Consider the following 22,285-nt stretch of genomic DNA (forward strand, 5'->3'; position numbering starts at 1 on the left):
AGATCATGAAGGAAAAAAGGGAATCAATGGGGGGAGGGGGGTGCTCAGATAGCCATATTCTGACAATTATTTGCCATTTCCACATTCCTGGGCCATTAAGATGATCGTACCATTAAGTTGCAAATGTGGTTGGGCCACTTTCTTCCTTCCACAAAAGTTAGCTTTATTTTCATTTCAGTTGTGTGGGTTTTAAGTTATTCTCTGGTATTGATCTTTCCATCCAGTGGAATTGCTGTTAAATGTGCCAACGTTAAGGAAATACCTTGGTAAATTATTTGTAGAGCTTACACAACTATTCAACGTATGTTCTCTCCCACTGGGTGGCTCTTGTGGCTGGAGAAGGGAATGAATACTTTTACATCCTAACAGTCACTTGAATTGTCCACCCTTTCTCCCTGCAGAGAATGCACAGGAATCACTGCCAATGCCACAAGGTAGGAAGTATTTTCATGTTGACTTTGTAGTATTTGTCCTTACTTAATGCAAATTTTTAATGCAGTTTTGGTTTTAAACCAAAAGGTTTTTTGTTGGGATTGCTGAACCAGATTTGGAGGGGGCAACATATTACATATTGTATACATAAACTATCCATGGATTGGTGTACTAGGAAGCTGATGAGATCTGGAATTAGTGAACCCAGTAGCAACATGTTCGAGATAGGCCTGTGTACCAGCCCAGGTGGGCTTTGGGATGAGGGAAGGACAATGGGTTTGGCAACAGCAGGTTTGAGTTAAGTTCCTGAGATCTTGGGCAAGCCACTGACTCTCTTATTTAAAGGGGATAAAAACACTTAATTTGTAAAGCTCCATTTGGGTTAAAAGGAGGTCATGTATGCAGAATGATAACAAAAGCCAAATTTTATTGAGTGTTAAGGATATTCCAGGCATTTTTCTAAGACCTTTGCCTGTGTAGTTATTAGTTATTTGATTCTCTAATTCAGGGGTCACCAAACCTTTTCTGTAAAAGGTCAGATAGTAAATCTTCTGGGCTTTGTGGAACAGATGGTCGCTGCTGCATTTCAGCTCTGTTGCTGCAGCATGAAAGCAACAGCCATAACAATTTGTAAACTGCTGGGCATACCTGTGTTTCAAAAAAAACCAAAACTGTTTACAAGAACAGCCACTGGGCTAGATTTGACCCCTGCTTTGACAAATAAATTCCAAGCACTTTGCATGCACGACCCATTTAATTTGCACAGCAATCTTATGAAGTGTGTACTATTGTAATTCCCATTTTACTGATGAGGAAACTGAAGCATAGAAAAGTTAATCAACTTGCCCAAGGCCATGAAGTTAGCAAGGGTCATAGATCTGTTAGACTCTGATACCTTGCTTGGCTTTTATGGAGGGTTGATGTTAAAAAACAGACTTATTCTTCCCATTCCGTTAGTTTCTTGAACCAAAAGCCATCTCTGTTGCTCCCTTTCCCTCAATGATCACAACCAACGCTCAGAAAATTCTGCTCCACTTCCCAAAATGTATGCTAAACCCATTAGCATCTCCCAACTCCGCTGTTACTCTGTCTCCAAACCTTCAGCATCTCACCCTCACTATTGCAACAAATTTCTAAGGGGTCTTCTGCATTGGCTCTTTCCCTTCCATCACACATGTAACCTGTTCCCGGCACAGTATCTAGAACTGGCTGATAAAGCATAAATTAGACCATCGCTCTTAACTCAAAACCCTCCAAAGTTTTACTATTATATTTGGAATACTGTCCAGGTCTTTTTCAGTAAGACTGCAAATGATCTAATCCTTGTCTGGGTTTCTGACCACCAAGAAAACACCTCATCTAGCACTGTGCTCCCCACTCGCCTTTTTCCCGTCTCTTGAAACTGACAAGGGAGTGCTCCTGCTAGGGCCTTTGCACTGACTTTTCCCTCTGTCTGGAAAGCTCTTCTCTGAATTTTCCTACCTGGCTCCTTGTAATCAGGTCTCAGCTAAAATATCACTGCTTCAGAGAGGATTCCTCTCACTACACAATCCAAAATAGACTCCCTCTCGGTCATGTTCTATTTTATCAACCTCTTGTTTGTCTCTTCGCAGTACTTACACCATCTGAGATTCTCTTTATAGTTTTCTTTTGTTCACCTGCTTGTCATATGTCCCTCCCATCCCACTTTCCAGAATGTAAGTCCTGTGAAAGCAGGAACTTTCAGCAAGTTTATGTCAGAACCAAGGACAGGTCCTGGTGCATAATAGGTTCTCAATAAATATCTATTGAGGGAAAAACAAAAGACATACACTAGCACTCTGCCTCTGCTATAGAGTTGTTGTTGAAGACAAAGTGTTAGTCACTAACATGCTCAGTGGTCCTCAAACAAAGGCAATAACTCCCTTTGGAAGATACCACTTATCAGGCAATTCTGCCTCCTACACTTATTTATTAAATACAATTCCATTGTGCACCATGATTTCCATCTCTCTTCTAACTCCAGGAAGTTCAGAGCTTAACTGAATAATCAGTTCTAATAACTAGCTAAGAGTTTTGTTGGTTGGTTATTGGTTAAATTAGTTAGTAGGTTGTTTTTCGACTTATTTCTCTTTAATGTCCCATAATGTCTCTATAATGACCCATATTGTCATTAAACTTGCATTCTTATTTTTCCGGATTTGCTATGCAGATATATACATTTTACTGTCAGTCATTGGAAACATGTAGTAGGGTATAATATACTCAGATTAATAGAAATGTTTACTGAGGGTCTGGGAGGTTGTATATGAACTACTAGGTCCTGTGGGAAGCAGGAGCTGAGAAAGTAGGTCAGATGTGGCCATGACCATGGTCATTCTGCTTTTGTCCCAGTTGGGAGCCACTTCCCTAGACAGGCAGGTGGCCCCAAGTTCCAGGGGTAACTGGCTTGCTCTCCATGTGGGGACATTCTGAAAAGCTAGTATCACATGTTAAAGCTATTACCTGTCGAGTCTCTTCAAAACAACCACATCAGCAAATACTTCTGAGATTCTATCATGTCCAAGGGACTGCATTTCACCAGGAATTCACTGTATTTTTGCATTTTATATTTTGGACCTGTCACATTAAAGATTTTGTTGAAAATTGGTAACTAAGTAAAATAAAGGTTATTCAGTTTAATTGAATAAAAAACATTTCAATTTATTTGTACCAATAGGTGATGGAAATTCAGCAACCACATTATCAGGTAAGAGACATTTTTTTTTTTGGTAAGAGAATATTTTGGGGCTATTTTCCCCTGGAATATTTCTGATTACCCATCCAAATCCAGAAAAGAAATAAATGAAAGGGTTACTGTTGAGTGATTTTGCTGAGTGACTCATTATAACCTGCCCTTACTTGTGAGAGTATTAGGGTTTTGACCCCAATAGATTCACTAGCTTCTAAAAAAAGGCAAGTAACAATGCCATTGTTTTGAATAAATACTAGAGACAATTTTAAACACAGTGGATTTTTAATTGTCTTGAAGTTTCATTTTGGCCAGCTCCTCTGAGAATATCCAAACTCTTAAGTTTTATAAATGATATGTTTCAAATTTTCTTTGGAGGAAATATCGTTTGTCACATGTAATATTTGCTTTTTGTATGAGTTTTGAATAGCGGCTGTAACAAATTGACACAAACTTAGTGGCTTAAACAACACAAATTTATTTATTATCTTGCAATTCTAGCATCAGAATTCCAAAACATATATCTCACTGAGTTAATATCTCACAGAATTATGTTCATTCTGGAGGCTCTAGAGGAAGGTACATTTCCTTGCTTTTTCCAGCTTCTAGAAGCCATCTGCATTCTTTGGCTCATGGCCCCACTCCTGTATCTTCAAAGATGACACTGTAGTGTCCTCAAATTTCTCTCTGCTTGCCTTCTTTTGCCTTTATTTCCACTTTTAAGAATGCTTGTGATCACATTGAGCCCACCTGGATAACCCAGGATAATGTCTTTTATCTTTTTTTTAATGTCTATTTATTTATTTTGAGAGAGAGAGAGAGAGAGAGAGAGAGAGAGAACAAGTGTGGGAGGGGGAGAGAGAGAGAGGGAGAGAGAGAATTCCAAGCAGGCTCTGCACTGTCATCACAGAGCCCAATTCAGGGCTCAATCCCACGAACCTGAGCCAAAATCAAGAGGCTGACACTTAACTGACAGAGCCACCCAGGCGCCCTGATAATGTCCCTTATCTTAAGATAGCTGATTAGCAACCTTAATTCCATCTGCAGCCTTAATTCCCCTTGCCGCATGACATGACATGGTCACAGATTCCAAGGATTAGGATGTGGACAACTTTGGGGGGCCGGTATCCTGCCTCCCACACTTAAATACAATTCTGTAGTTGCTACTCTCAGTGGCACAGAGATGGACACATGTCTCAGGACGTACACTGAAATCTGGTGACCCAGAAAGCAAACAGAGGAAAAGGTGTGATAGAAGGAAGAGGGGTAGCCTCTACCTGAGTCAGTATGAAGAGAGAGGCGATGTTCTTGCCCACTGTCCTTTCTTCTGTCGGTGTTCCTAAGGGATATTGTAAGTAATTGTCAGGGCTACATATGGTGCAGAGGCAGGTCTGGAGGCAGGAGAGAATGTGGAATTGTGTGGATCCATGGAGAGTTCCCATGCTAGGGCAATACCTGTGCCACAGAGCCACGTCAGTGCTGAAACAGGCTGAGGAAGGAAATAAACAGAGCAAGTGAATGCAAGAACCAGGGGGTCCTGATGGTCCAGACCTCCAGCCAGCTCTTAGGGAGAATATTAAAACCCAATACACATCATTCTTGTCACAAACACCAAATATCTGTGCCTGGACATCAAGTCTGGGAGAGAGGGGACACAGATGATTGAGCTGAGCTTCCACGGGGCTGAGGGTCAGCAACTGAGGGGTGATTCATTCTATCACTTACACACTGATCACTTCAGAGCTGAAGCAAAACCGACCTCTTTTGAGACCACAGGGAGTCCCTGGCTGGCCACTTCTTTCTCGAGTCATTGTGGGCACTTACCGCTAACGGATGTTTCTTTATTACAGTTCTACCCATTGCCGTCTCAACTCAGCTGTCTCCCGTGACTGCGGCACGTTCAACATCACCAGGTAGGGCTCCCTGCCCCACCTGCCACCACCATTACCAGTTTTACGGCAGCTCCTGTCGTGACAGTCAGCAGTTCTGCCACCACCACTAGACATCGCTGATGTTCTCTTTGAGACAGAACGATTTGAGAAGAAGGAGACAAGAAGACCCTAGAGAGTCAGGATTTCATGCTGTCCAGATTTGCTCTATGTTTATCATCTATAACTACAATTAGAAAACCTCGTAACACAAGGCTCCTCATTTCCCTTATTTCACAAATGTAAAGAGGAAGAGGAAAAAAGGTAAGGGTGAGAGAGAGAGAGAGAGAGAGAGAGAGCATCACCTCATACCTCTTGAATTGAAGAAATAAACTAGAGCAAAGACCTCATTCTTTGTCTGTATCAGTGAATCACATAAATAAGGGACACCTCTTCTTAGTTGTGGGGAATGGTGGTCACAATTATGGGCCATTTTATTTCATCACTGTGCTGCTCGATGCTGACTCACCAGTAACTACGGACATTTCATTCGTACCATCAAATAATCCATATTCTGACAATGCTGATGATAACCTTGTATAAGCCCTCATACCTGCACTGTCCACATAGCTGCTGAGTCCTTGAAGTGCCGCTCGGCAGAACAGACAGCTGCCGTGCCTGTCAAACACACACTGGTTCTTTCAAAGGCATGGTGTGATAAAAGAACGTAAAACTGCTTTCATTGACATCTTTATATTGATTACATGTCGAAATGCTAATATTTTGGATATATTGGGTTAAATAAGATATATGACTGAAGTTAATCTCACCTCTTTCTTCTTACTTTTTGAAATGTGGCTACCAGAAAAGTGCAAATTATGTACGTGGCTTTGCACTTCATTTCTCTTGGACAGCATTGCCTCACGCCATGCCTGTCCCCATGACGGCCTGATGTGGATTTTCTTATCTAATCTTCCCAACTGCTGGGGAGGGAACTTCTATAATCCCCATTCTCTGAACGGAGGAACCTCATACTCAAATAGGTTAAATATTGTCCGCAAGGTCGATGGAATGATTAACTCAAACAATCTGACTTCAGATCCTAGAGCTTAATCTCTGAACTACCTTAACTCTCTAAACCACATTAAAATCCTTAAACTACTAGAAAGACTGACTGGGCCTGTTGTCTATTCAGAAACCATGAGGATCCGTTTGCGGAGAGAGAAGCTGAGAACAAAAGGCTGAGCTAATTTCTGAGCCAGGGCTGTACTTAGTTTCTTACCCTTCCCGTCTTCCACAAACCAGCTGTCCGTTGCCTATCGGTGGCCCGAGGACACCAGCATCAGCCCCCTCCACGCCTTGTCCAGTCCTTCCCATCCCAAGTGGCAGCAGTGGCTCCTTCTACTAGATTCTCAGCTCTGTATCTGTCCTCGCTCAGAGCTCCTATTCCTTCCTGAGAGTTGTATGTATGTACTTGCTCCAAAGACATGATCAGCTTCGCGGAGCAGAATCCATAGTTTTCTCATCTGTGACATTGTCCTCACCCCCACCCCTGCACGCACACACACACACACACACACACACACAGAGTTGAGACTGATGACGGCTGTCTGAAGGGCGTTCACTGTTTGTTAAATGAATAAATAAGTAAATGCTTAGATAAATGAGCCCCATCTGGCTGGCCCTAGTTTGTGTATCTGTATCTACTTCCAAATATTAACAGAAGAGAGGGCAGATGCATTAAGTTCTCAGATCTGGTGTCTAAGTAGCTAAGGATTCTTTTGAAATCTGAGTGGCATATTCCATTTACTTGCCGGTACAATGCTCAGAGCCAAGTGCTGGACCACTGGGTTTGGGGCCACTCTCTCCTACCTCCCAGCTAGGAGACCCTCACCAGTTTTCTCTACCTCTTTGTGCTTCAGTTTCCTTATTTGAAATGGGGATAATAGCTATGCACTTCAAGGAGTTGTAAGGAGTAAATCAATGAGTTTGTGTAGAGCGCTTGGCGGAGAGTGTGGCTCACAGCCATGCCACGTGAGTGTAGGCTTCAGTCCTTTGGGGTGTGTCCTGTGGAACTCAGGTGCTTCCCGGGCACCAAGCACTGTTCAAGGAAGAGGGGTTGTGCTCCATGACCGCTAGGCTGGGTGAAGAGGGTACAGCTTTTCTGCTCTTTGCTGATAGTCCTGGCCACTTTTCAAAATTCCTCCCCCAGCATCCGGCAACCCCCAACTTGCTTTCTATCTCTACAGATTTATCTATTCTGGATATTTCACACAAATGGAGTCATACCATAAGTGGTCTATTGTGTCTGGCATAATACTTTCAAGGTTGCTCTTCCCTTTAAAACTCCCTGTGTTGAACGAGTTATATAGAGCTAGTTGAATTCTCCTCCTGGAAATAAGAAGCAGATGAAGGGGCGCCTGGGTGGCGCAGTCGGTTGAGCGTCCGACTTCAGCCAGGTCACGATCTCGCGGTCCGTGAGTTCGAGCCCCGCGTCGGGCTCTGGGCTGATGGCTCGGAGCCTGGAGCCTGTTTCCGATTCTGTGTCTCCCTCTCTCTCTGCCCCTCCCCCATTCATGCTCTGTCTCTCTCTGTCCCAAAAATAAATAAATGTTGGAAAAAAAAAAAAAGAAGCAGGTGAAAAAAGTCCTTCTCTTTCGTATCCAACATCAGGAGTCATTTTCCTTGTATTGTTGTTTCCCGACAGCACACTCAACTTCCACTGTCCCAGAAGACATTAATCACCCAACCACATCATCAGGTAAGCCAGCCAGCTATGGTTACAACCACCAAAAATGGGTGTGATACTTCGTATTTGCTGCTTTCGCATTCGAGCCCACAGGAAGGAGGATGAGCTGAAGCTCAGGGCCGGGGAAGATTCACTATCAAGGGATCTAGGGACAATGTGATGCCAATGTCAGCTTCAACATCTGATCTTATGGTCCATGAGGATAGGGTTTTTTTGTTTGTTTGTTTTTTGTCTGTCTTGCTTATCACTGTACCTCTAGAAGCTATCACGGTGCTTGGCACACGGTAAACACTCAATAAAGTTTATCGAGTCAATAAATGAATATAAAAGTGTTGCATGTGTGAACAGGCCATTTAATCCCTCTTGGGGTAACTTCAGTCTTGGCCAAGAACAATCCTGCTCGACAGTGCAGGGTGCTGACTGGGGGCAAATCCCTCTGCTCAAGGACACAGACATCACTCTGGAAAGTGCCAGTAGTCCCTCCTTCTACTAATATTCCTCCTCAGAAAGAAGTATTAGTATTTCATAGGTGAGCAAGGTAATGAAGACAAATCCTTCTAACAAGTATTTTTTTCAGCCTCAGCAGATAATGAGAAGTTACCAACTCTCATATCAGATAAGGCGACAGTTCCATCACCAGTCCTTACTATCCAGTTGGAAGGTACAAACAGATGGGCCATATCGCTAGGTTATATGATGTCCTCCGTGAGCTCATCCAAGATAATCAACATCCTTATAAATACAAACCTTTTTCAAACTTTTGCCCAATTCATCACTTACTTATTTTACCACTGCGGAGTACCTTATGCAGAACCAGGAGTTGATGTAAAACTAAAGAAAGTAAGATATTTGGGGGATCAGGATCACATTGAGGCGCTTTCTATCAGCAGCCTGAACTCGACTTCAACCTCATCAGAAAGTCATTCTTTATGAGCCTGTGGCCAGTCCAGATGTTTTGGAAAGGTGTGGCATAGCTAGTGGCTCTTCACAAGCTGTCAGCTGAGTTGTTTTCTGACACGTTGTCCTGTGTCCATCTCAGGAAGAGAAGTTTAAGTTCTAATCACTGTTTCCGAATTGTTCCAGTTCTACCTGTGGTCGACGCCTTGTCTTCCAGCCGCAGAGCCAATGCTCCTTGGCCCAGCCTATCAGGTCAGCAGCCTTCCCCACAGGATGCGCCATTGCTCTCGAAGACTCCAGGGGGTCACCACAACCAGGGAGGGAGCATGGGAGCTACGGTAGAGGCCTCAGAGGTGCCTGGGGAGAGACCACAGTTACAGGAAGAGAGATCACTGCCTCCAGGATTTGTCTGGGCCCCCCACTGCTTTGGCACCTGTTCAGCCTCACTCTCCTGATGATCCAGCAAAACTTTCTAAAGTTCAGAAAGTACAGAGATTAAGAAAGCACATAACCATGTCCCCTTTACCTACGCATGACTGATGCTTACATTTTGGTATATTGGTTTTTCAGGCTTACCAAGAAATAGAGCATCATAAATAAATTTGAAGTTCCTCAAATTCCCAAATCCCAGTCTCTATTCTCTCCTTCCTCAGAGATAAACACTGTCTTGAATTTTGTATATATCTTCATTTTTCATATTTTTACAAACAGGAATTCTGTGATCTCTATATATGTTATTTCATGTTTTTCTTTCACACAAATTACATTATTCCCCATATATCATTCAGGACCTCTTATTCTTTTTTTTTTTTTTAACGTTTATTTATTTTTGAGACAGAGAGAGACAGAGCATGAACAGGGGAGGGTCAGAGAGAGGGAGACACAGAATCTGAAACAGGCTCCAGGCTCTGAGCTGTCAGCACAGAGCCCGACGCGGGGCTCGAACTCACGGACCGCAAGATCGTGACCTGAACCGAAGTCGGACGCCCAACCGACTGAGCCACCCAGGCACCCCAGTACCTCTTATTCTTTACTCAGTTATGTTTTTGAGATTCACCCATGTTGATACACATATATAGACACTTCACTGCTTTTAACTGCTGTTTTGTTATAGGGTTTGTTTTTTTTTAATAAGCCATTTAAATTATGCATTTCCCCACTGACAGAGATGCATTCTTTTAATTTTTCATTTCTGCGCTCTTGATGTCAAGTCCTAAAGCACCAGTGCATGATATCCCACAATCTAATCTGCTTTGTTAAGTGACTAATAAAAAGCACATCACACAGTGGTCTAATCATTAAGTAATTTTTTTCCTAGAATGCTCTTATACATGTGGAGTAACCACAAGATTCCTCATAATTTGTAAGCGCGGCAAATAGGGCGAGTTGAATAGGGAAGTTTCAAAAACTTACAGTAGCTTTGGTTTCCACAGAAGACCGGGCCGTGGTGAGGCTGGTAGATGGCACCAGAAGATGCTCTGGAAGGGTGGAAGTCTTCTACCACGGCACCTGGGGGTCGGTGTGTGATGACGGCTGGGGTCTAAAGGAGGCTCATGTTGTGTGCAGGCAGCTTGGGTGCGGCCAGGCAGTGTCTGCCCCCCTGGGTGCCCACTTTGGCCCAGGCTCTGGAAAGATTCTCCTGGATAACGTGCACTGCAGTGGTGAGGAGAGCCACCTGGCCCTGTGTGCCCACGATACCTGGTTCACTCACAACTGTGGGCATGAGGAGGATGCTGGAGCCATCTGCTCAGGTGAGGGGTCTTTTTGCATTCTGAACGAGTCATGAACAGAATGGGTTATTACAGAAACTGAGCAATGAGCCATTGGCCCCTCCAGTGAGGGTGAGGATTTCCTCTCTTTACACTAACAGGTTCTCTGACGACAAGCCCCTCCCCTCCAGGTAAGACTGACTTGGCTGTTTCTATATCCTATTCTTAGCTCTAGTTCTGGCTGGCTAATATTTACCTGGGTGTTAGAAGTGGAATGGAAATGACCCTGTTAAATCAAGCTGTAAGCAGTTTCCAGAAGTTGGTTTGATTGGTCCCTATCACTTAAAGCCTCAAAGGTTTTCCCAGTCTATAGTTCAGCTCCACCGTAACACAGGGAACCCAGAATATAGGCATGTGGGGCTGACCTTGCTCTTGTGCAATCAGGTTCTTCTCTAGGAAACCCACTAATCCTGGCCAGAATGACCTCTCTTCTGGGAAGCTGCTTGAGGGTAGATCCCAGGCACCATTTAGCTTGGCGGAGAGCTGAACAGTGAAGAGCAATATTAGCAAAGAGGGAATTCAGAAATTAGCTAAATACCCAATCAGCCAGGTGCCAGAATCTTCCTAAATCAGAATGAAATTACCAGGCAGCCACAGGCAAGACAGGATACTTATGGGGCCATTGGATAACTGGAAAGGTCACTGATTTGGGGATAGTTGTCTATGACTATGCCCATCAGTCATCACAAACCACTTATTTGAGAGAAAATTGCCATTCACTTTCCAGAATAATTATATCAGAAAATCATCCCTCTGGAGTCTGTGGGGCCTGATCCTTTGTAACAGGTGAAGACATCACATCAGTTGAAAATTTATGCTTATGTGCTTTTGGAGTACCTCTGCCATTAGGAAAAACCCTGGGGCCATTGCAAGAATTTCTTTTTTATCCTACAGCAGTGGTTTTTAAACTTTATTGGGTGTCAGAATTACCTGCAGGGGTTATTAGAACACAGATGGCGGGGCCGCCCCCAGAGTTTCTGATTCAGCAGGCCTAGGGTGGGGGTGTGAGAATTTGCACTTCCAGAAAGTACAGGATGTTTATTCTGCTGGTCTGGGGACCTCACTTTGAGAACCACTGTCTTAAAAAGAAAGAAGGAATCCGTTTTATCCTAATAAATAAAAGCAGAATTATCATCATCATCTCCATCACAATTATCATTCTCACCATCGTCGTCGTCATCATCACCATCGTCACTGCCATTGTTGTCACCACTGTTATCACCATTGTCATTGTCATCATCATTGTCATCACCATCATCACCATTGCTACCGCCATCACCATCATCATCGTCACCAGCACCATCATCATCACCACTGTCACCATCATCACCTTCGTCACCATCATCACCACTGTCACCATCATCACCTTCGTCATTGCCGTCATCATTGCCGTCATCACCATCACCAACATCACCATCATCACCATCATCAATGCCATCATTATCCACATCCTTGTTACCAACACCAATGCCATCACCATTAACAGCAAAAGCTACTCGATCTAGTAAGCCAAACTTCGTATTAATGAATCACTTCTCTGGTTGTTTTTAGTTGATGTGATTTTAATGGTTATGTATATGCAAAGTTAAACATCCAAGCAAGAAGATAGGTAAACTATTGCAAACTTATGGATATTCATTATTACGTAAGTAATCAGGTCTCTGTGGATGAAGCATTTTCCATTTATAGCCAAGAGCCTGAGGTGGTTGCACTCGTGGCCTCCTCTTTATCTGATAGCCACTGCCCTAATCCAAATCCTCATCACCTCTTCCTTCCTGGATGAACACAGACTTCTCCTAACTGGCTTCCCTGCCTACAGGCTCCCAACATTATAGTCCATTGTTTACATGCAATCAGTTACTTTTCAAAAACAAAAGTCAGACTTAGGGAAATTTAACTTACCTACAGTAAAGATCACCATGTAGTTCAAAGAACTTTCATGAATGTTTGCAGTTGTGTAACATCACTACCATCAAAATATAAAACATTTCTACTACCTTAAAGAGTTTCCTCATGCCTCTTTCTATTCAATCCCTTCTCTTAACCCCAGGTCCTGGCAACTACCCATATGATTTCTGACCCTAAAAAAATTTGACTTTTCCAGAATATTGTATATTTTAATCAGACAATATGTAGCATTTTGTGTTGGGCTTGCTTACATAGCTGAACACTTTTGAGATTCACCCATGTATCTCCAAGAATCAGACATTCATTCTTTTACATTGCTGAGTAGTATTCCACTGTATGGATGTGACAAATGTGTTTATCCATTTGCCACTTGATGGATATTGAATTTATTTTTAATTTTTGACTATTATTAATTAAGCTGCTTAAAACATTCATATATAGATTGCAAACTATTTTCCAAGGTGGCTGTACCATTTTGCATTCCCACTAGCAACATATGAGAGTTACAGTTACTCAACATACTTGTCAACCCTTGGATTCTATTTTTTGTTTGATCATTATAGTCTCCTCTCCTATAATGAGAATGATCTCTCTTTGTGGTTTTAATTTGCTTTCCTTTAATGACCAGTGACACTAAGTACATTTTAATGTGTGTATTTACATCTCTTCTTTGGTTAAGCATCTGTTCAAATCTTTTTTTGTCTTATGTTGTAAGACAGGTCTTTATATATTAAAGAAATATAGAAATATTATAGATTATAAAATACTGGGTACAAGTATTTTCTCAGATGTGTGTTTTGCAAATGTTTTCTCTCAGTCTACAACTTGTCTCTTGATTTTCTTAAGTCTTTTTTAAGGAGCAGAATTTTTAAGTTTTAATGAAGTCCAATTTACCAAGATTTTTTTTCTTCAGTCAAATGTGCTTTTATATTCTAAGAAATCTTCACTTGCCCAAAGTTCTCAAATATTTTCTCCTGTTTTCTTCTATAAGTTTCATAGTTGTGGGTTTGTCATTTAGTTCTATGATCCATTTTTGTTGATTTTTTAATATGGTTCAAAGTATTTTTTTTTTCCCGTATAGATCTCTAATCATACCAATATAATTTGTCTAAAAGACTCTCCTAACTCCACTGAAATACCTGGCACTTTTGTCAAAAATAAAATAATCATTAATACGTGAGTCTATTTCTAAACTCCCTCTCTTGTTCCACTGGTTTATGTTACTATTCTCATGCCTGTGTCACATTGTCTGGATTCCTGTAGCTTCAGACTAAGTCATGAAATCACTTTGTTCTTTTTTCTTCTTTTTCAAAATTGTTTTAGCTAACCTAGGCTTTTGGCCTTTCATATAAAATTTTTGAATCAACTTGTCAATCTCTACAAAAAATATCTGCTGGGATTTTTAGTTTAGATTATGTAGAGTCTACACATATATATTTGAGTCTATATATAAATTTGGGGGAAATTGACATCTTAACAATATTGAGTTTTCTGATCCATCAACACAGGACATCTCTTCATTTATTTAGGTCTTTCATTACCTCAACATTTTTTTATGTTTCTATGTTCAAATTTTGCCCATCATTATCAGACTTATCTATAACAATTTCATGGTTTTTGATGTTGCTATAAAAAGGTATTTTTAAAATTTTCTATTTTGGTATTTGTCTTTGTGGCTAGTGAGTTGTTTCCCAAAACAATGAAGTATTTATTGACTTGGAGACATTATGACAACTGTTTAATTTATTCATTCCTTAATTTATTAACCTCTTTCTTATCCATTATCATACTTGATTCCCACTTTTACAGATCAAGAAACAGATATTCATGTCTAATTTGTGGTGAAGTGAGAATCAGATCCCAGATTAGAAGAATCTTATCTTTAGGCTGGAAATTCACTAAGCTCTTTAGAACTGGCTTTTATATTTCACCAAGAGATACCAGAAATTTGTTTGGAGTGCCAGAGAACTTTCCCTTTTCTCAGCTTTAGTTGTGTGTCTGCGAGGTGCCAGCTATCACTAACCAATGTTTTCTTTTCTTTGTAGCTGCTGAAATAACAACGGAACCCATTACCTCTGAGGAAGAGCAAACAGCAACAGGTACTTAAGAAAGCAGCTTTTTTTTGAGTTTATACTGAAGCTTTATATCTTCTAATTTATTCAAGTTTACAAGTTATTTCTAGAAATTCGAAAAAAATGTAAATTTAGTAACAAACATTGCTAGGAGTCTCCAGTCCCTAGCAGCATCCTTGAGGTAGCTAAGTAAAGATGTTTCTGAGAATATGCTCCCAGAACTACAGATCAACAGCATATTAAGATGAATTGCGAGCGCTAACACACGTGACGCGCGCGCGCGTGCCCGCGTACACACACACACACACACACACACACACACAGGTTCTATGGCCCAATGAATTTAGGAATTCATTGTATTAAACAAATTAAACAGGTGCCTTTGCTACGGGACATCTACGAGTCTTTAATATACAATTAACTCTATAAAACCCCCACTAGAGGGCGCCTGGGTGGCTCAGTAGGTTAAGTGTCTGAGTTTGGCTCGGGTCATGATCTAAGTTGGTGAGTTCCAGTCCCGCTTCTCTCTCTCTCTTTCTCTCTCTCTCCCCCTTTCTGTCCCTCCTCCACTCATGCGCACTCTCTGTGTCTCTCAAAAATAAATAAACATTAAAAAAAGGTTTTTTAAATCCCCACTAGAAGTCACAGCAGGCAATGCTCATAAAATATACTCCACCCAAATCCCCTTTCCCTTATGTATCATCTCTTAGGAGGTTCTCTGCATAATATCAGTAAGGAAAATGTAAAATCCAAGTATCTGGGAGTAATACATATGCTACCACAGTATTCTAATCAAAATAAAATGCAGGGTGCCTGGCTGGCTCAGTTGGTGGACATGCGACTCTTGATCTCAGGGTTGTGGGTTCAAGCCCCACGTCGTGTGCAGAGATTACTTAAAAATAAAATATTTTTTAAAAAATTAAAATGCCTAGTTCCTCATGTCTCTGAATGTCTGAATTGAAGGTCGCTGTCCTCCAATACCCATGCTGCTTAAAACGAGCTCTCCCCACATCTCTTCTGCCCATTTCTCAAGGTAGGGTCCCCCGGTCTCCACAAGAAGTCATATCCTGCATGTTTGTATTTTTTTCTGTTGTCATCCCTTATAATGCACCTCATATTATAATTACTTGTACACAGATTCTAGCTTCTGACTGAGTTTAAGACTTTTATTTATTTTTTAAAATTTTTTAAAGTTTATTTATTTATTTTGAGACAGAGAGAGTAGAGGAGGGGCAGAGAGAGAGGGAGAAAGAGCATCCCAAGCAGGCTCTGTGCTGTCAGCGCAGAGCCCAATGTGAGGCTCGAACTCACGAACAGTGAGATCATGACCCGAACCTCAATCAAGAGTCGGACGCTTAACCGACTGAACCACCCAGGCACCCTGAGTTTTAAGGCTTTTAAGTGCAAGCACTCTGACTCAGTTTCTTTGCATTGAATAAGTATTTGTTATTCATGGTGGCACACAGCATCATTAATCTGCAGAGGCTTATTTTACTGCCTTTAGGTCTCCTTAAGTATGATGTTCTTATGTTCTGTTTCTTAAAGACTTATTTCTACCGAGCCAAGGATTCAAGGATAAGTTTACCACGAATATCTAACAGACGACTAAAAAAACTAAACCATCTCATTTGATGTTGACTTATTTAGATGAATCAAAAGAAAACACAAAGCTCCGGAAGGGTCTCAGAATGAGTCCTTCGGGCAGTGTGTCCGCTTTCTTCTTTCTGCTCCACTGACTGATGGTGACCTAGCTTTGTGTTCCTCCTAGCTGATGGCTTCTCAGAGCCCTCACTGACCACAGCCTCTGCGGCCTTGACTCCTCTACCTGCAGGTATGGGAAACAGTTCCTGGGAAATTAAGGGCTGATGGAAAGCAGGGAGAGAGGCGTTTCTCCAAGCTGGAGTGAACGCGGGAGCCAGCCCACTTACATATTACGGCATTTAGAGCAATTTTCTTCACCTTTTTTCACCTTTTGGTTCACCTCAATTTCTTCATCTGTAAAATGGAAACCCATGCCACGCCACATGGGGTTGCAAAGATTAAGAGAGAAACGTTTAAGTTAGTGGCTCTCAGAGGCTCTGGCATTTCACTCACAAACAACATATGTCAGTTCCTGACTCAGTTTCCTTTACATAGTAAAGCCATAAAGAAAGATTATGGGGGACAAAGGGACCAAGTTGCTGTGAGACTAATGTAGTGTGGACAACAGAAGTCCATTTAGATACTATCTGCGTGTGGATCTTTCCTATTTCATTAGATATATTGACATTTCCCATTTCCAGGCTATCCATGGCAGAGGAATAACATGGATAAAGTGACTAAAAGAACCTGGGAATTCTGAAAGTTTCTTGAAAAAGAGTTTCATCCTTTGCAAGGGGAGATTTAGTAAAGACTTGTTGAAGGGATTTGAATCCGAAGATTATTCTGACTATTCTTAACTGTGCGGGTACATGAGGACTGTGTGATCTTGCATGTTTGTAAACTGGGGACATGATGACCTAGGGTTTCAAAAGGATGAAGGAAACCCTCCAGATATGGGGGGGGGCGGTCCCCCAGTGTTTCTGCTGCTTGTGCATCCCCAGGAGCCTGGATGGCCGTGAGGCTGGTGAATGGCACAGGGAGGTGCTCAGGCCGAGCAGAGGTTCTCATCCAAGGCACGTGGGGGACCATGCGTGATGACCTCTGGGACCTGGCCGAGGCCACAGTCGTGTGCCGCCAGCTGCAGTATGGCCAGGCCGTGGCGGCACCCACGGGGGGGCGGGGAGCACTTTGGGGCAGGTTCCAGGAAGATCGTGCTGGAGATGTGCAGTGTGTGGGCAGCGAGAGCCACCTGGGGCAGTGCGCGCACAGGCGTGAGGCCAGGCACGACTGCGGGCCCATGGAGGATGCCAGCCAGCATCGTGTGCTCAGGGGACGAGCTGTCACCTCCCAGGATGTCACTGCTTTTATGCACCCTCAGGCATTTTCAACCTGTGTCAAAATCAAGTCATTAAGCAATGTATTGAATAAACTCCATATTGCAAGCATTATTATAATAAGCCATGCCAATGCCTTTCCATCTTCAGGTGCTAATGGCCCACCAGCCCCCAACCCCACCTTAGGTTCTGAAGCTGCTTCCTCAATGTACACACTCACAGGTGGGTCATCTGTGCTTGCTGCTTTTGCTTTTGGTTCTATTTACCCTCTAGAAGATGCTTCCTCAATCTATACTTCGGTAGAGGCACTTAGAGATGGCAGAGCCACCCCTACTGTGCAAGGGTTGTAGATAAGAATAAAAGAGGGCATGACATTTTACAAAACGAGATGCTTATCCATCGCCTGGCACTCTCAAAGTGTTCCTTTTCTGTCAGTTGTTATTCCTGGGAAATCCAAATTGTATTTCACTGGTTCCAGACTCTAATCAAGTTTAAAAGAACCCAACAGGTTAAAAGTATTATAAAAAGCAGATGATGCCCAGAGCATCTGACCATCTATCAGATGCTGGCAGTGGGCCAAGCTTACTCAAATTGGTGCCTATAGAGCCTACAAGGATGGAGAAAGCTGCAGAACTCTCAGTGCTGAGGCACCCAGTGTGAGCACTGTTCTTGCATCCGACCTGTGCTGGGTCTCCATCTCCTCTGGCAGCAGCCACGGCACCTGTGGGTTATTACTGAAGGTTAAGGCCAGCTCCACCAGCACCATGTTTCCAACTAAAAAATGAAACCACAAACCCATTCTCCACACTAAATATCCAGTTTGCTGCATTAATTGCTATTTGACATTCTAAACACTGATTTTCCCCAACTGACCCCATAATGATATATGGCCATGAGATCATTTGAATTGATGTTTTATAAGGCAAAATGAGGAACAAGAGTTGCTGAAAATCTCACATTGCTTAGGTAACACATAGTCTAGATAAATTGGCCAAACACCTAGGGCAAGCCTAAAAAGTCCAATCATCGACACAAATGCCATGTTGCCATGATTGCACACAGTTGATTGTTTTCTAAAAGAGAAAGAAGAGAGATGGAAACAGAGAGACCCAGAAATGGACTCATGGGCATTCAGAGAACTAGAGTGTACAGACCATGGGGAATATTCCCAAACCTCATCTTAAAAACTGGATAACTAAGTTTAAAGACAGGGTGAAGTGAGGGTTTCCCTGCCTAAAACTTTGTGGAGGAAACCAATGGAAGACTCAATGTCATATTTGAGTCTGACTTTTCAGGATGTTCTCACTGTAAACATCTTCCTTTCCTACATTTAGGAGGTTCTTGGTCACAAGTGATGTCCCTGTTTATATCATTTATAGGTAATGGACTGTCAGCTACCGTCCCCACAACAGGCCCTTCTATCCTTCACTCTACACTCATACCAGCAGGTAATGCCTCTCTGTGACTTGCTTCATGTTTCCTGAGCATCTGTTCTGTGCCATGCACAGAATTAAGGGCTTTCACAATATTGTTGCTCCACAATAACCATAAAGGAAGGCGTGATTTCCAACATTTCATAAATGCATAAACAGAGCTCAGAAAAGACAGATCAACAGAAGGCACTGTGTGACAACACTAGAGTCACACAACCATATGTGGTAAAGGTTGGCTCACCCAGACCTGCCCAACTACAAGGATGACTGTGGTTGTTTTCACTGTATTTTTCTTGATGACATGATCGAAGTTACCTCGGGAGTGCCAGAGAAGGAAGGTGTGAACAAGAATTAACTGCTCATCCCAAGATGATTTGAGAAAATGATATGGAACGGTTAAATGTCAAGAATACTATTAGGCTCTCTACAACAGAGAATTGCTACAATAAAATATATGAAAGACAAAATGTCACCTATTGACTTCCATTTTCCCTGCACTGCTCCATTTGAGCAAAATTTATCTCCTCAGCTATGTCTAGGCCTTCTCGTTAGCGTATATGCTAATGCCTCTTTGCCTTTAATTACAGACCTAACATTTCCAGGGGTGCCTGGGTGGCTCAGCTGGTTAAGTGTCCAACTCTTGATTATGGCTCAGGTCATGATCTCATGGTTCATGAGATAGAGTCCCACATCAGGCTCTGTGCTGACAGCGCAGAGCCTGCTTGGAATTCTCTCTTTCCCTCTCTCTCTTACCTTCCCAATGCTCACTTGTTCTCTCTCTTTCTCTCTCAAAATAAATAAATAAACTTTAAAAAAATTTTAAAAAAGAACTATCATCTCCACAAGCCATATCTGCTATATGAACACCACCAGGTAATAAACAAACAATTCCTTTAAATATCCCCCGGGGATATTTACTTCCAGATCTATTGGGCCACATTGCAGAAGACAAGTCCTCTCAGTAAGAATAAATAGAAAAAACAATTAAAATAAAGTAATTTATAAAGGCTGTTCTTTTACTGTAGATGATGAAGATTATGTTAAGAGACAGCATTTCTGAAAACTTGAACTATTATTACCTAACAGTATACCCCAATATAAGAAATCTCCCCAACCTTAGAGAGTTAGATCTCCAGTCTCTGTCTTCCTCGTATCTCCCCAGGAGCCTTCGTGGCCGTGAGGCTGGTAAATGGCACAGGGAGGTGCTCGGGCCGAGTGGAGGTTCTCATCCAAGGCACGTGGGGGACCGTGTGTGATGACCTCTGGGACCTGGCCGAGGCCACAGTCGTGTGCCGCCAGCTACAGTGTGGCCAGGCCATGGCCGCACCCACGGGGGCCCACTTCGGGGCAGGCTCCGGGAAGATCGTGCTTGATGATGTGCAGTGTGTGGGCAGCGAGAGCCATCTGGGGCAGTGCGTGCACAGGGGTGAGGCCAGACTCAACTGCGGGCATCTGGAGGATGCTGGTGTCGTCTGCAGAGGTAAGGGGCTGTATTATTTTTTTTAACCCCACATCACTTCTTTGTCTCCTTTCAGACATTTCTCAATGATTATTTTAATGACTGATATTATAAATGGCACCATAGGCCTTAGCATGTGGATTTCTTCTGGCCATCAGGTGCTGATGGTTCACCAGGCCCCACTCCAACCACAGAGCCTGAAACTGCCACCCGAGCATACACACTGTCAGGTTGGTCCATTCTTTTCATGGTTCTTTTGCGTTGAAGATTTTCCTCCTTAGAATGTCCCTTTCCTGGGGCGCTTGGGTGACTCAGTCGGTTGAACGTCCGACTTCGGCTCAGGTCATGATCTCATGGTACGTGGGTTTGAGCCCTGCGTCGGGCTCTGTGCTGACAGCTCAGAGCCTGGAGCCTGCTTCAGATTCTGCGTCTTCCTCTCTCTCTCTGCTCCTCCCTTTCTCATACTCTGTCAATCTCTCTCTCGGAAAATAAATTAAAAACATTTAAAAAAAAAAAGAATGTCCCTTTCCTAAACCAAGTTAGTAGGGTCTTTGCATGGAACAACTCCAAGGAGCACCACCCTCCTAGAATGCACCGTGAATTCTATCACCATGCAGGTCACCACATGTGGTACATGGATGGCGATTTCTGGGCTTGTGCAGCCCAGTGGTCCTGCATGGTTGAGTCACTCCAGGGTGGAGTGACACCAGCAACAGCCATTCTACATCATATCACATCATACAGAAGGGCACAGAGCAGAAGGGGAATCAGGTTTCTCGTTTCACCACTTAGACCTCTTAAATAATTCTTGAACTTGCCTAAACAAAACCTGGATGTTGAGAATATTTAGTTGTCTCTAAAGGGTTCAGAGGCTCAGTCAATTAAAATAAAGTAAGTTGAGATTGAGTTAATTTCTACCAAATAATATTTATGGTGATCAAGATGTATTTTAAAAACTGCTGATAGATTCACATATTAGCAGATATTTGTATGATCAGTATGTAGCATCCTTTTAATTTCAGGAATCTGAAAAATACAAAAACAAGTAAGTGGTTAGAAGAGGACACAGCGTATAAAAATGAATCATTTCTCCCTCTGTAGGTATTTGATAGGAGAACAACAAAGCCTGTTTCCTTAAATACATGATAACATGGGTGTCACAATAAAATAGTTGCTAGTGAAATTCCCACTGGCATTGGCCACACATCACAAGATCCCCTTCTTCACCTTGATTGGAACTGAGTCTCAGTTGCTTTGCCATGAGGAGTAAAACTTCTGGTGTGTATTTGACATACTAAGACTGATTGTACACTGTACCTTGTACAACGAACCATATGGCCAACTAAAAAATTAAATCAATTATGTGATTCTTTTTCTTTTTCTATTACAACTCGCTTTAAATAACCACTGTGATGGTTTAACTGATTTCTAGATAGTCTAGTCCCAAATTATTTAAACTGATCAAAATAATTAAGTGGCTAGCCAATCATTTACATATATAAAACAACATTATGAGAAGTCTCAAACTCACTGACAAATGTAAAAATAGTATCATGAACCCCTGAATATCCAATACTAAGTTTTATCAAATCCTAATATTTTGCTCTGTTTGAGCATCTTTTTAAAAAGAGGTTTGAGATCTTTTTTAAAAGAAAACAATACAACAGCACATTAAAAAGATCATACATTGCGATCAAGTGGGATTTTTCCCTGGGCTGTAAGGGTAGTTCAACATATACAAATCAATGAATGTGATATACCACATTAACACAATTAAAGAGTTTTTAAAATGGGTGAAATTGGTGAAGGGGATTAAGAGTTCACTTACCATGACGAGCACTGAGTAATGTATGGAATTGTTGAATTACTATGTTGTACACTTGAAACTAATGTATCACTGTATGTTAATTATACAAGAATTACAATTTTAAAAAATAATTAAATAATTTTTAAAAATAAATCATATAATCATCTCAATAGATGCAGAAAGTGCATATGACAAAATTTAACACCATTTCATGATGAAAATACTTAACAACCTAGATGTAGAAGGAACGTACCTCAACATAATAA

The 22,285-nt window shown here is 42.0% G+C and overlaps 1 long non-coding RNA gene across 1 annotated transcript; it reads left to right on the forward strand.

The window, feature by feature from the left end:
• The first annotated feature begins 323 nt into the window (after positions 1-323).
• On the forward strand, positions 324-7,789 carry LOC121037330 (uncharacterized). The gene is made up of 4 exons (XR_005793719.1): positions 324-434; positions 3,131-3,160; positions 4,993-5,055; positions 7,718-7,789. It is a non-coding gene; the product is annotated as an uncharacterized LOC121037330 (long non-coding RNA).
• The last annotated feature ends 14,496 nt before the right edge of the window (positions 7,790-22,285 follow it).

This window comes from Herpailurus yagouaroundi, unplaced genomic scaffold (genome assembly GCF_014898765.1).
Source record: "Herpailurus yagouaroundi ecotype Mexico unplaced genomic scaffold, PumYag 163, whole genome shotgun sequence".
Taxonomy (NCBI): domain Eukaryota; kingdom Metazoa; phylum Chordata; class Mammalia; order Carnivora; family Felidae; genus Herpailurus; species Herpailurus yagouaroundi.